Genomic DNA, 8,735 nt, shown 5'->3' on the forward strand with positions numbered 1-8,735 from the left:
GGCCAAGGCTTCGGTGGCGGCCCTGCTTTTGCAGCTTTGGTCGTGAAGCAGAGCGAAAGCTCTGCTTCTGCTTTTCGCTCGCTACACGCGCGTTTGCGCCGCCATTAAACTTATGTGTAGATGTAGCGGGCATCATGATTACGTGATGTAATTAAAAGAACGGGTAACAGCTGCTCTGCGAGATTAAATTATATTACTCAGAAGAGTGCGAGGCGAACAGACAGGAGTGCGAGGCGAAAACGGGGCAACAGCTGCGACGCTGCCAGGGCATAAACTGAAAACTGACTGATTCAGCCAAGGTCACTGCGTGCATTCGCAGTGTACACAGACTGCGGCGTGCAGCGGCTCTCTCTCGTCTTGCACTCTGTCGCCTTCAGCAATGGGTGTTGCCACGTAGGCCTCCTGGCTATAGTGAAGGAGCCCAGTGAAAGGCGGAGGCCTGAACGATAGAGAGTGTTGGTTGTAGCAGCGGAAGAGGTCGGAGAGCGTGACGAAGTGGCGGCAGCGGAGGCAGGAGCAATGGCTCAGTCGGGAGTTTTAGGGAGCAGCGGGCGACTGCGATTCTGCTAGGAGAGAACACTGAAAAGAACGGTTGTAAAACGACTGGCATCTCTTTTAACAACCCCGCGAAACATGGTTACGACTTATTAGAAAACATGTATAGATCTAGTCTTTCAGAACGCGTCTCTAGTCCAAGGTGCTTCCTGTTTGTGAAATTACCAACCGCGAAATAGTATCTGTACTGTTCAAACCTGAGCATTCTCAACCACAGTTGGAGATGGAAAAATAGCGTGGAGAAGTGTGGTCTTCGAAAATTGTCGACGTATTCATCATAGGCACGTTCACCCCAACTTCTCAACAGAGTTCATCATAGCCGAGCAGGGCTTCAAAACGGCGGAAAAGTGCTATCGCATATATAACGCATTTACACGGGTTAAATCGTCAATGCTATTTTTTTAAGCAAAATCACTCGTCTCTCTTTCTGGAAAACTTTATTATTGTTACAGAATAGGGAGGAAGTTTGAGGTATCCCGGAAAGGGCCACCTCTCACAACCACTAGGTGCGCTCCCCAGTACAGGAGCCCACTGGCGACCGCCGCGGCTCGGGCGCGCTCGACCAGGGCCTTCTGGCTTACCAGGTCGGAGCAGTCGAGCAGGGGGGGGGGGGGGGGGCGAGGTTAGAGGTTTACTGACATGCCCATACCATGCGGAAGATGTCGGAAGACTTCTCCGCACAGTACAGACACTTTAATCACTCGTACTCTCACCAACACCGACCAAGAATCTTGTCCGTCCGATCTTGTGCCGACACCTAGCAACAGCGACGCCATGCTAAGTAAAAAAAAAGCACAACAAAGATACACAACAAATATACCTGGTGCAACACAGCGCTGGTGTTTTGTCTTTCTCTTCTGTTGTCTTTCATTGCGCTGTTTTTCCTATTCGTAAAACATGTACCAACCAGCCCGTATTTGCCCTCTTCTGATACCTCCAAATTTGGCCCGGCTAACCTCGAATTTGACCATACCCAAAACGATGATGACCTCCAAATTTAGCCCTGGCCACTTCCAAAATTTGGTCGACGACTTTTACCAAAATCCATGTTCAACCATAATTGACCGTGCTCAACAAGATGATGTCCTCCAAATTTGGCCAGGGTCATTTCCAAACATAGGCCCTGGCCACTCCCGAAATATGACCCTGGCTGAGTTGTACCAAAAAACCAGCGCTTTAGCACTATATAATCGGTTTGACCAAGTTAAAACCCTGGCATTTTTTTCTTTGAGAGGACCATTTTATGTGTCATTTTGTCTTGTTCTAGCCGCTTGCCACTGCGAGTGATGATAGCTTTTCAGCGACGACTGCACCCTGCGCCTGACGCGATGGCTGTGCGCGCCGGTGTCATTCGCTCCTTCCTCACATGGAGGATTGTGCGACGAATTCGCAGCAGCGCACTGGACAAGATTTCTCGCCCCAAAAATTTCTCAGTGAAAGCTCGCCCCTTGGGGGTCAGCCTGTAGGCTATAGTTCGAGGCGCCGCCACAGGGTGGCATTGATTTCATAAAGGTCTTGATTCACAAAGAAAGAGCATTAAACGACAGGTTAAAAACGCGGAAGTTAAAAATTGGATGAATTCAATGGAAAAGAAACATAGTGTAGAACTATATCGATTCTGGAAAAGGTAGATCAGAAAAGAATTTTTCTATGATAACTCAAGAGGCAGTGCCCTACTTTTTGAAGCTAGATCAGGGTGTCTTAGAACGCGCAGCTACAAAAAGAAATTTAACGAAGAAGATGACACATGTGCAGTGTGTGGTAGATCTCTGGAAACAATTGAACACCTCATAATCAAATGTGATGGTATCCATCCGGATATCGATGCAGGCACAGTCACTCTTTCCGAGGCCCTAGGGTTTAAAGATAACAATGGTCATGTAAATAAATCTGCAGTGGAAGTCAGCAAAAAGCGATTGGAGGATTGGTGGCTGAAAAGCAGAGAAGTGGCATAAGGTTATAATAGTGGGAAACCGTAGGCAAAGGTGATGGAGAATCTTAATGAAAATTGCCAACACAGTAAACAAAAAAAATAAATAAATAAAAGCTGAGCATGGTGGCAATTGCCACCACCCCGTTTCAAAGGGGGCGCTCCTATCCATCCATCCATCCATCCATCTCGAATAGTGAGTATATTGTCTCTGTTCCTGAGCGCAGCGATAGCTACGAGCCAATTTATCACCCTACTGGCCTCTACATGTACCTTGCATACAGCAGGACGATGCCCATGCATTGCTTATCTATAATGCGCTTGTGGGCGTCCCCAGTAAAGGCTAAATCATGCGCGCGATTCTGTGAGACCTGCAACCCTCAGAAGCGTGAGCATCCGCGAGGAGCACTCCGCTTCCAAAAACATTAATAAACATAACATAAACATAAACATTCCATAAACATGAATAAACATCCTTGCGCTTCGTAAACCCAGGATTGGCGTGAGGTGCGTAGCTCTTTGTCCCTGCGCTTCGCTCGGGTTATTAGCCTCTTGTGGAGGCCAGGAGCCCACATTCTTTCCCCGCCACACCGACCTGCCGCTGAAGGTAAAAATAAAAAAGCTTCATAACATGCACGGCGTTCTGTTTGCTCTCTTGACCGATTCGAACGAATTCTACACCGTCCACATGTGTCAAGGTGTACCTATAGCTCTACCACGTGAGTTTTTTATTTATTTATTTATTCAAGTACCTACATATCGCCCTGGTGGGCATTACAGTAGGGGGGACGAGGCAGAAAACTGGAACACTTGTCAGCGCCAAAGTTCTAAAGTGTAAACAGTACAGGCATCAAATACATTGTCCTGATGGGCATTGCAGAATTGAGGAACGATAGAAACCCATTTCAAAGCATCAGAGTGATAACAAATACAAGAAACAAACGCGGGCAATCAATAATTGCTCCAAAGTAATAAATAAACACACGCAGGGTCTTCTATTTCAGCCAGTTTTTGGGAGTATTTAGGCAATGCATTTTTATAGTTACAAAAAGAGAAAAGCTAAAGTAGGCTTACTCAGCGTTGTATGTGACTGCGTTCTCCACAGACGGTAAGTCCCACCGTATAACCTCAGTACACCATGGCTAAGCCTTCGCGTTTTGCTATGACCACACACAAACACTTCAAACTGCGCGGGACATTTAAAGGAACATCGTTTGATGTCTTTTCAGTATGCGTAGCCGCGGTGGTTATGGCGCTCGGCTGTTGACCCGAAAGACGTGGGTTCGATCACGGCCGCGGCGGCCTCATTACGGGGAAGGCGAAATGCTAAAGGCCCTTGTGTAGTGCGTTGTCGGTGCACGTTAAAGAACCCCAGGTGGTCGAAATTGACTCGTAGCCTGAGTAGTGACTCGTATCCTGAGTCACTTCGAAACGTTAAATCATGTAAAACCAACCAATTTTTTTTTAATACCGGTTTGAACAATAGAACAAATCGGATAAAAGATATCACCAATATAAAAAGAAGGAGACACTTTAAATGCTCTGGGTATGAGCCGCTCTTTGTTTTACCGTATCGTGTACAGTACACGCTGCCGTAATAGATTGTCGATGTACGCTGACGTAATACGTTGTCGTGATCAAGGGAAAAAATACAAAGGGAGACAGGCACTGAAGGCATAACGCTCGCCCGTATAACTGATAAATAAGAAGTGTCTTTGCGATGCCGAAACAAAAAGTGAGGTGATGAACTTATCTTTGCGTTAACAAACCTCGCATGCTTCGTAAATTTCACTGCTTGTATAGCAGAAATATTGGGCTAGTATTTTGGTGCTATTTCAGAAGGTGCGCGCCTGCATTCTAAACAGTAACATGATGGGTGGCTGCCAAGTACTTGAACCTTTCGGTGAATACACATGTGGCGTGAGTCAGACAATCGACAAAGCGGCGGAGGTTCTGTTCACTGCGATATAGCATCCTTTGACCTTGTTCCAGGATTGACCGATTTGCAGAGGCTCGGGTCATCACAACAACACTCGCCCCTGTTTTGGAACCCGTTGGAGTGCCATTATCGAGCTCCCGTCCTACATTTATCGGTTCCATTCTTACAAAAAGCTCCCATTGGCGAACTAGAACATTGCATTAAACGTGGATCGTGTCAACTTAAGTATACTCTGCAAGTCAGACCCATTTGGCAGCCACCCGCTGGTTTAAAATGCAAGTGTATGGCTTTCTAGCATCCCATCCAAATTGACTTATGGTAATGACCGTGAAATGTATGAAGCCATATTCTTTCTAACAACCAAGAGGGAAAAACGCAGAAAGCACAAAAAAACACGACACAAGCAGCTTATTAGTTCGGTCTCAACCTCTTGTCAATGCACGAATCATGCGAGATTTTCATTAGCGAGCGTAATCGTATCAGCATACCTTTTGTTCTCTCTGCATTCCAAAGAAATCGCGTGTCATATCAGCTTTCTGAACTTTGTGCTGCTGAAACCTGCCTCCACGTGTTTTTTTCCACTGCTCGACCAAGGCAGCGTGTATACGTAAAGTCTCAATGAAATGTTCCTAGTCACTGAGGTTTGCGTTTAAGACAGGGTATGGGGCGTAATATAGGGCACCCTGAGGCTCGAGATAACTGAAGGGTGAGAAGAACCATCTCTGTCATCATCGCAGCTTTGGAGCATCGGGTGCAGTGAGGTGTCCCATTCGGAATCTACAAGTGAAGGCAGTGTTTAACACAGTGTGTGCAACACTGATGCATACCACTGTCTTGTTTTCTTTTTTTTATATTTAAGTGGCCTATATTATTCAGAGAGAATGTAGAGCGGCACATGATCGTTGACAAACTATTATATAATATCAGCTTTAATGATTGTCGATCAAATGTTAATGAAAACAAGACAACCATAGCAAGAGTTGGCTGATTGCTTTTACTAGAATTGACACATTAACTGCCCTATGAAATATGAACAAAGTAAAGGCCTTCGCAAGTTCGCATATTCGCCCAGGCGAGGCATTTTAGTTCACTTTTTATTGCGTTGATAGATGTGGGAGGAAACCTGACAGCAATTTCATTCATCATAAACTCCCGCATATAAGTCGATACGAATTGGGATCACAATAACCTTCACTGCTCGCGACTCAAAGAAAGAAAAAGTGGTACGACCGCAACAAACACTAGACATTTTCTTGACAAACAAGCACAGAAAGCATTTCAAAAGGCGGCATTCATTCGTCCTCACTGCAGTAGAAGCCCAGGCGTCGTAACTGGGATTGAAACCCAATTGTTCTTGAGAGAAGGGACACGCTTGCGAAAGGATCCCACGTCAAGTTCACATGGCACGGCTTTACATGCCTTCAAACACAGCGGCAATTGTAGAAGCTTTCCTGGCTTTCCTGGTTGAAGGACTGCTATGAGGGCAAACCTTCAGCGCTGCAGCACCTTAATTAGCTTCTCTCTTCCTGGAATAAAAGATGTTCTTAGGTGGTGGTGATTGCAGCGTATGGACGCTGTTAGGAGAAAGCGCTGCATTCACCTGAAGCAGCTGTTCCCCGGGCACCAGACAGAAAGGTACAGGGACGATGATAGGCAGTACGAAAACCGTGATGGAAAGAACTGAGTGAAAGAACAGTGTAGAGTGAGATATACGGGGCGATTTTTGAATCCTTAGACATTTGTTTTAAAAACCATGAGGGGTACTTCGGTGTGGTATGCGTATGTGGATTGTGCGGCATCGGACATTTTGTACGTGACTGAGCTGAATTAAAAACGGTTATTTCTGTAATTAACTAATAAACTTTCTAATTTTTAGCGGCAGGGCACAACAAAATATTGCAAATTGGAGGCAGTCAACCTCGTTTTTTTTCTTGCTTTTCTAACTTTTTGAGTTTTTTAACTTTTCCAAATCGGCATTGTGGTCTGAAATATCGGCCGTCAAAAATACGCTTTTGAAATCCGGTTGCATTGGCTTTCCCGCATTGAACGCTAAAAATTTGTTGCTCAAGTTTATATTGCAGCAAACAAAGAGGCCATTTGCACATTTTATGATGTAGAAAAGTTAACGGGATTTCGGCAACAGCACCATGTGCAGCGATGCAAGCGACAGGAATGAGGGAAACCCTTCTCAATGAGCTTTCATAACCTTATTTCTGACGCTCAGTACTTCGAACCCCAATTCCAATTCAGAAGTTTAAAAACTGAGATCGCCTTCAATGTTTAAGGCTTTCAAGTTTGTGCGTATTCCTGTGGACTTGAACTAAAATTAAAATCTTATTAGTTATTTTCTTTAACTAATTTACTTTTAATTCATCTCTGTCAAGTACATAATGCCCGCATTGCTGTACAATCCACATGAACAGACCACACCCACGTCTCTGTCATTTTTTGTTATCAAAATATTTAAATAATTTTAAAAATCACCCGGTATATGAGAGATTACTGAGCTATTTGATGAAGAGAACTCGCAGAAAGTGTGTTACCCGATATTCAGCGACGGCTTTTTGAGGCCGTTAATATTATACTGTTTATTGATTATTGTCTGCGCCTCCAGTAGCGTGCGCGTGACGCCACTACACTGTCGCTTGTAACTGCACTGTGTTCACACCTCTCAACGTAGTGTGATGTTACGCCGACGTTGACGCCGTATAACATTAAAACATGCCGTAACAGTTCTTGCTGTAAAAGTGACGAGAGGACAGAACAACGGTGTCAGCGTGTTCGAAAGCATTTTATCGTATTTCCTTGATGCGCGTCAAAGTTCACCGCAATAGTACAAATTTAGTTATCCTTTCGTAGAAAGTACTTTCTACTTGTGAGGTGTATTGCACACGTACTTGCTTATATGCTGCGAGGGGTGTACTTGATTACAGATCGGCTGGCGTTCGGTCTTTTCACTTCACTGTCTTGTAAAAAAGGGGGTCGACTTACAAACGAGTACATATACGCAACCTCCACTTCCTAGGTGGCGCTGATATTGTTCCACTCGGCGCCCAAAAGCTGCTACCATCAGCTGTTTGAGCCGCTACAAACGCGAGACCCCATGCTGAACAGCTACAAGCGCGTTTGGCGGTAGAGAAAGCAATTTAATGAAAGGTCAGGTGGAGAGGTCGGCCGGCAGTAAGGTGACCCTGGCCTGCTACTCCACACTGGGGAAGGGGGAAACAGGAAGTAAAAAGAGAGTGAGGGTGCGATTGGAGGATGGTGATGTCATAGCACAATGATGGTCTGGGCTAGACGGACAGCACACACTCAGGGTGGCACTCATCTCGCGAGGCGACTTGTAGCACATGGAGCGCATGTCTTCCTCATGCGGCTATGCTTGCCTACCCCACCCCTATAAGCGCAGGCAGGCGAGCAGAAACGCACAACGGACGTGTTAAAAAATGGTTGCTTCCTTCACTAGGCTATGTGTTACGACGCTGCGATCGACACGGCAAACTTCAGCGTAGGTTGCCTGTAGGGTAAATTATAACCAGGCGATAGTGCAGCTGGCCTGCTTTCATTCCGTTCGAATTTTGAATAATTCACTAATAACTGCAGTCAGTATGGTAGTGCTTTGCTTTGATGTGAATGGCACAGGTTAACGGTTAGTTAGGAATAAGATTTTTTGTTCGCATCTTGCTCGATTTTTCCTTGCTTCAAAGGCTTCTTGGTTGCAAGAGGTAATTCTCTGCGAGTGGCAATTCCCGCGTTGTTCTTCTTCCGTCTGCATGGGTTACTTCATGCTTTCTGGGTAAAGGGAGCATTTACACCAGGTATCTTATCGTCGCATGAGATTCCTGGCCCATTTCGCGCAACAAGTGTAAAGTTGGGGATGTAAATGCCAACAAATAAAGAGAGTGGCCAGTGTGGCGGGTAGGCTTGGGACAGTAACACGTATGGTCCCTCACTGCTGAAGTTCACCTGCAATGTCATTCCGTACCGCAAGCAGGCTCGCAGCAGTGCTCGCCGTGCTATAATGTATTTGGAATTTAAACAGCCAACTTCGTTATTGGGCACCTTAAATCTAACTCTTCCAGATGTGACGCTATTTCATAGCTGGTACAATATTTCTCTCCTTGTTCGATCTTTTCTTTAGTCATTTCATTTCATCTTTCTGAATCGGAAACTTTTTTTCCATATCTTTCATATTATTATGGATAACTTTGTCCACTAGAAGCCTCATGGGGCCAAAATGCGTTGCCGGTCGTAAATTTCGCACACTGTCTAGAGGGAAGTTACGTCAGCGGATTCAATAATTCCGGTTGG

Source organism: Amblyomma mixtum, chromosome 2, assembly GCF_055824585.1.
Source record: "Amblyomma mixtum isolate Tamu chromosome 2, ASM5582458v1, whole genome shotgun sequence".
NCBI lineage: Eukaryota > Metazoa > Arthropoda > Arachnida > Ixodida > Ixodidae > Amblyomma > Amblyomma mixtum.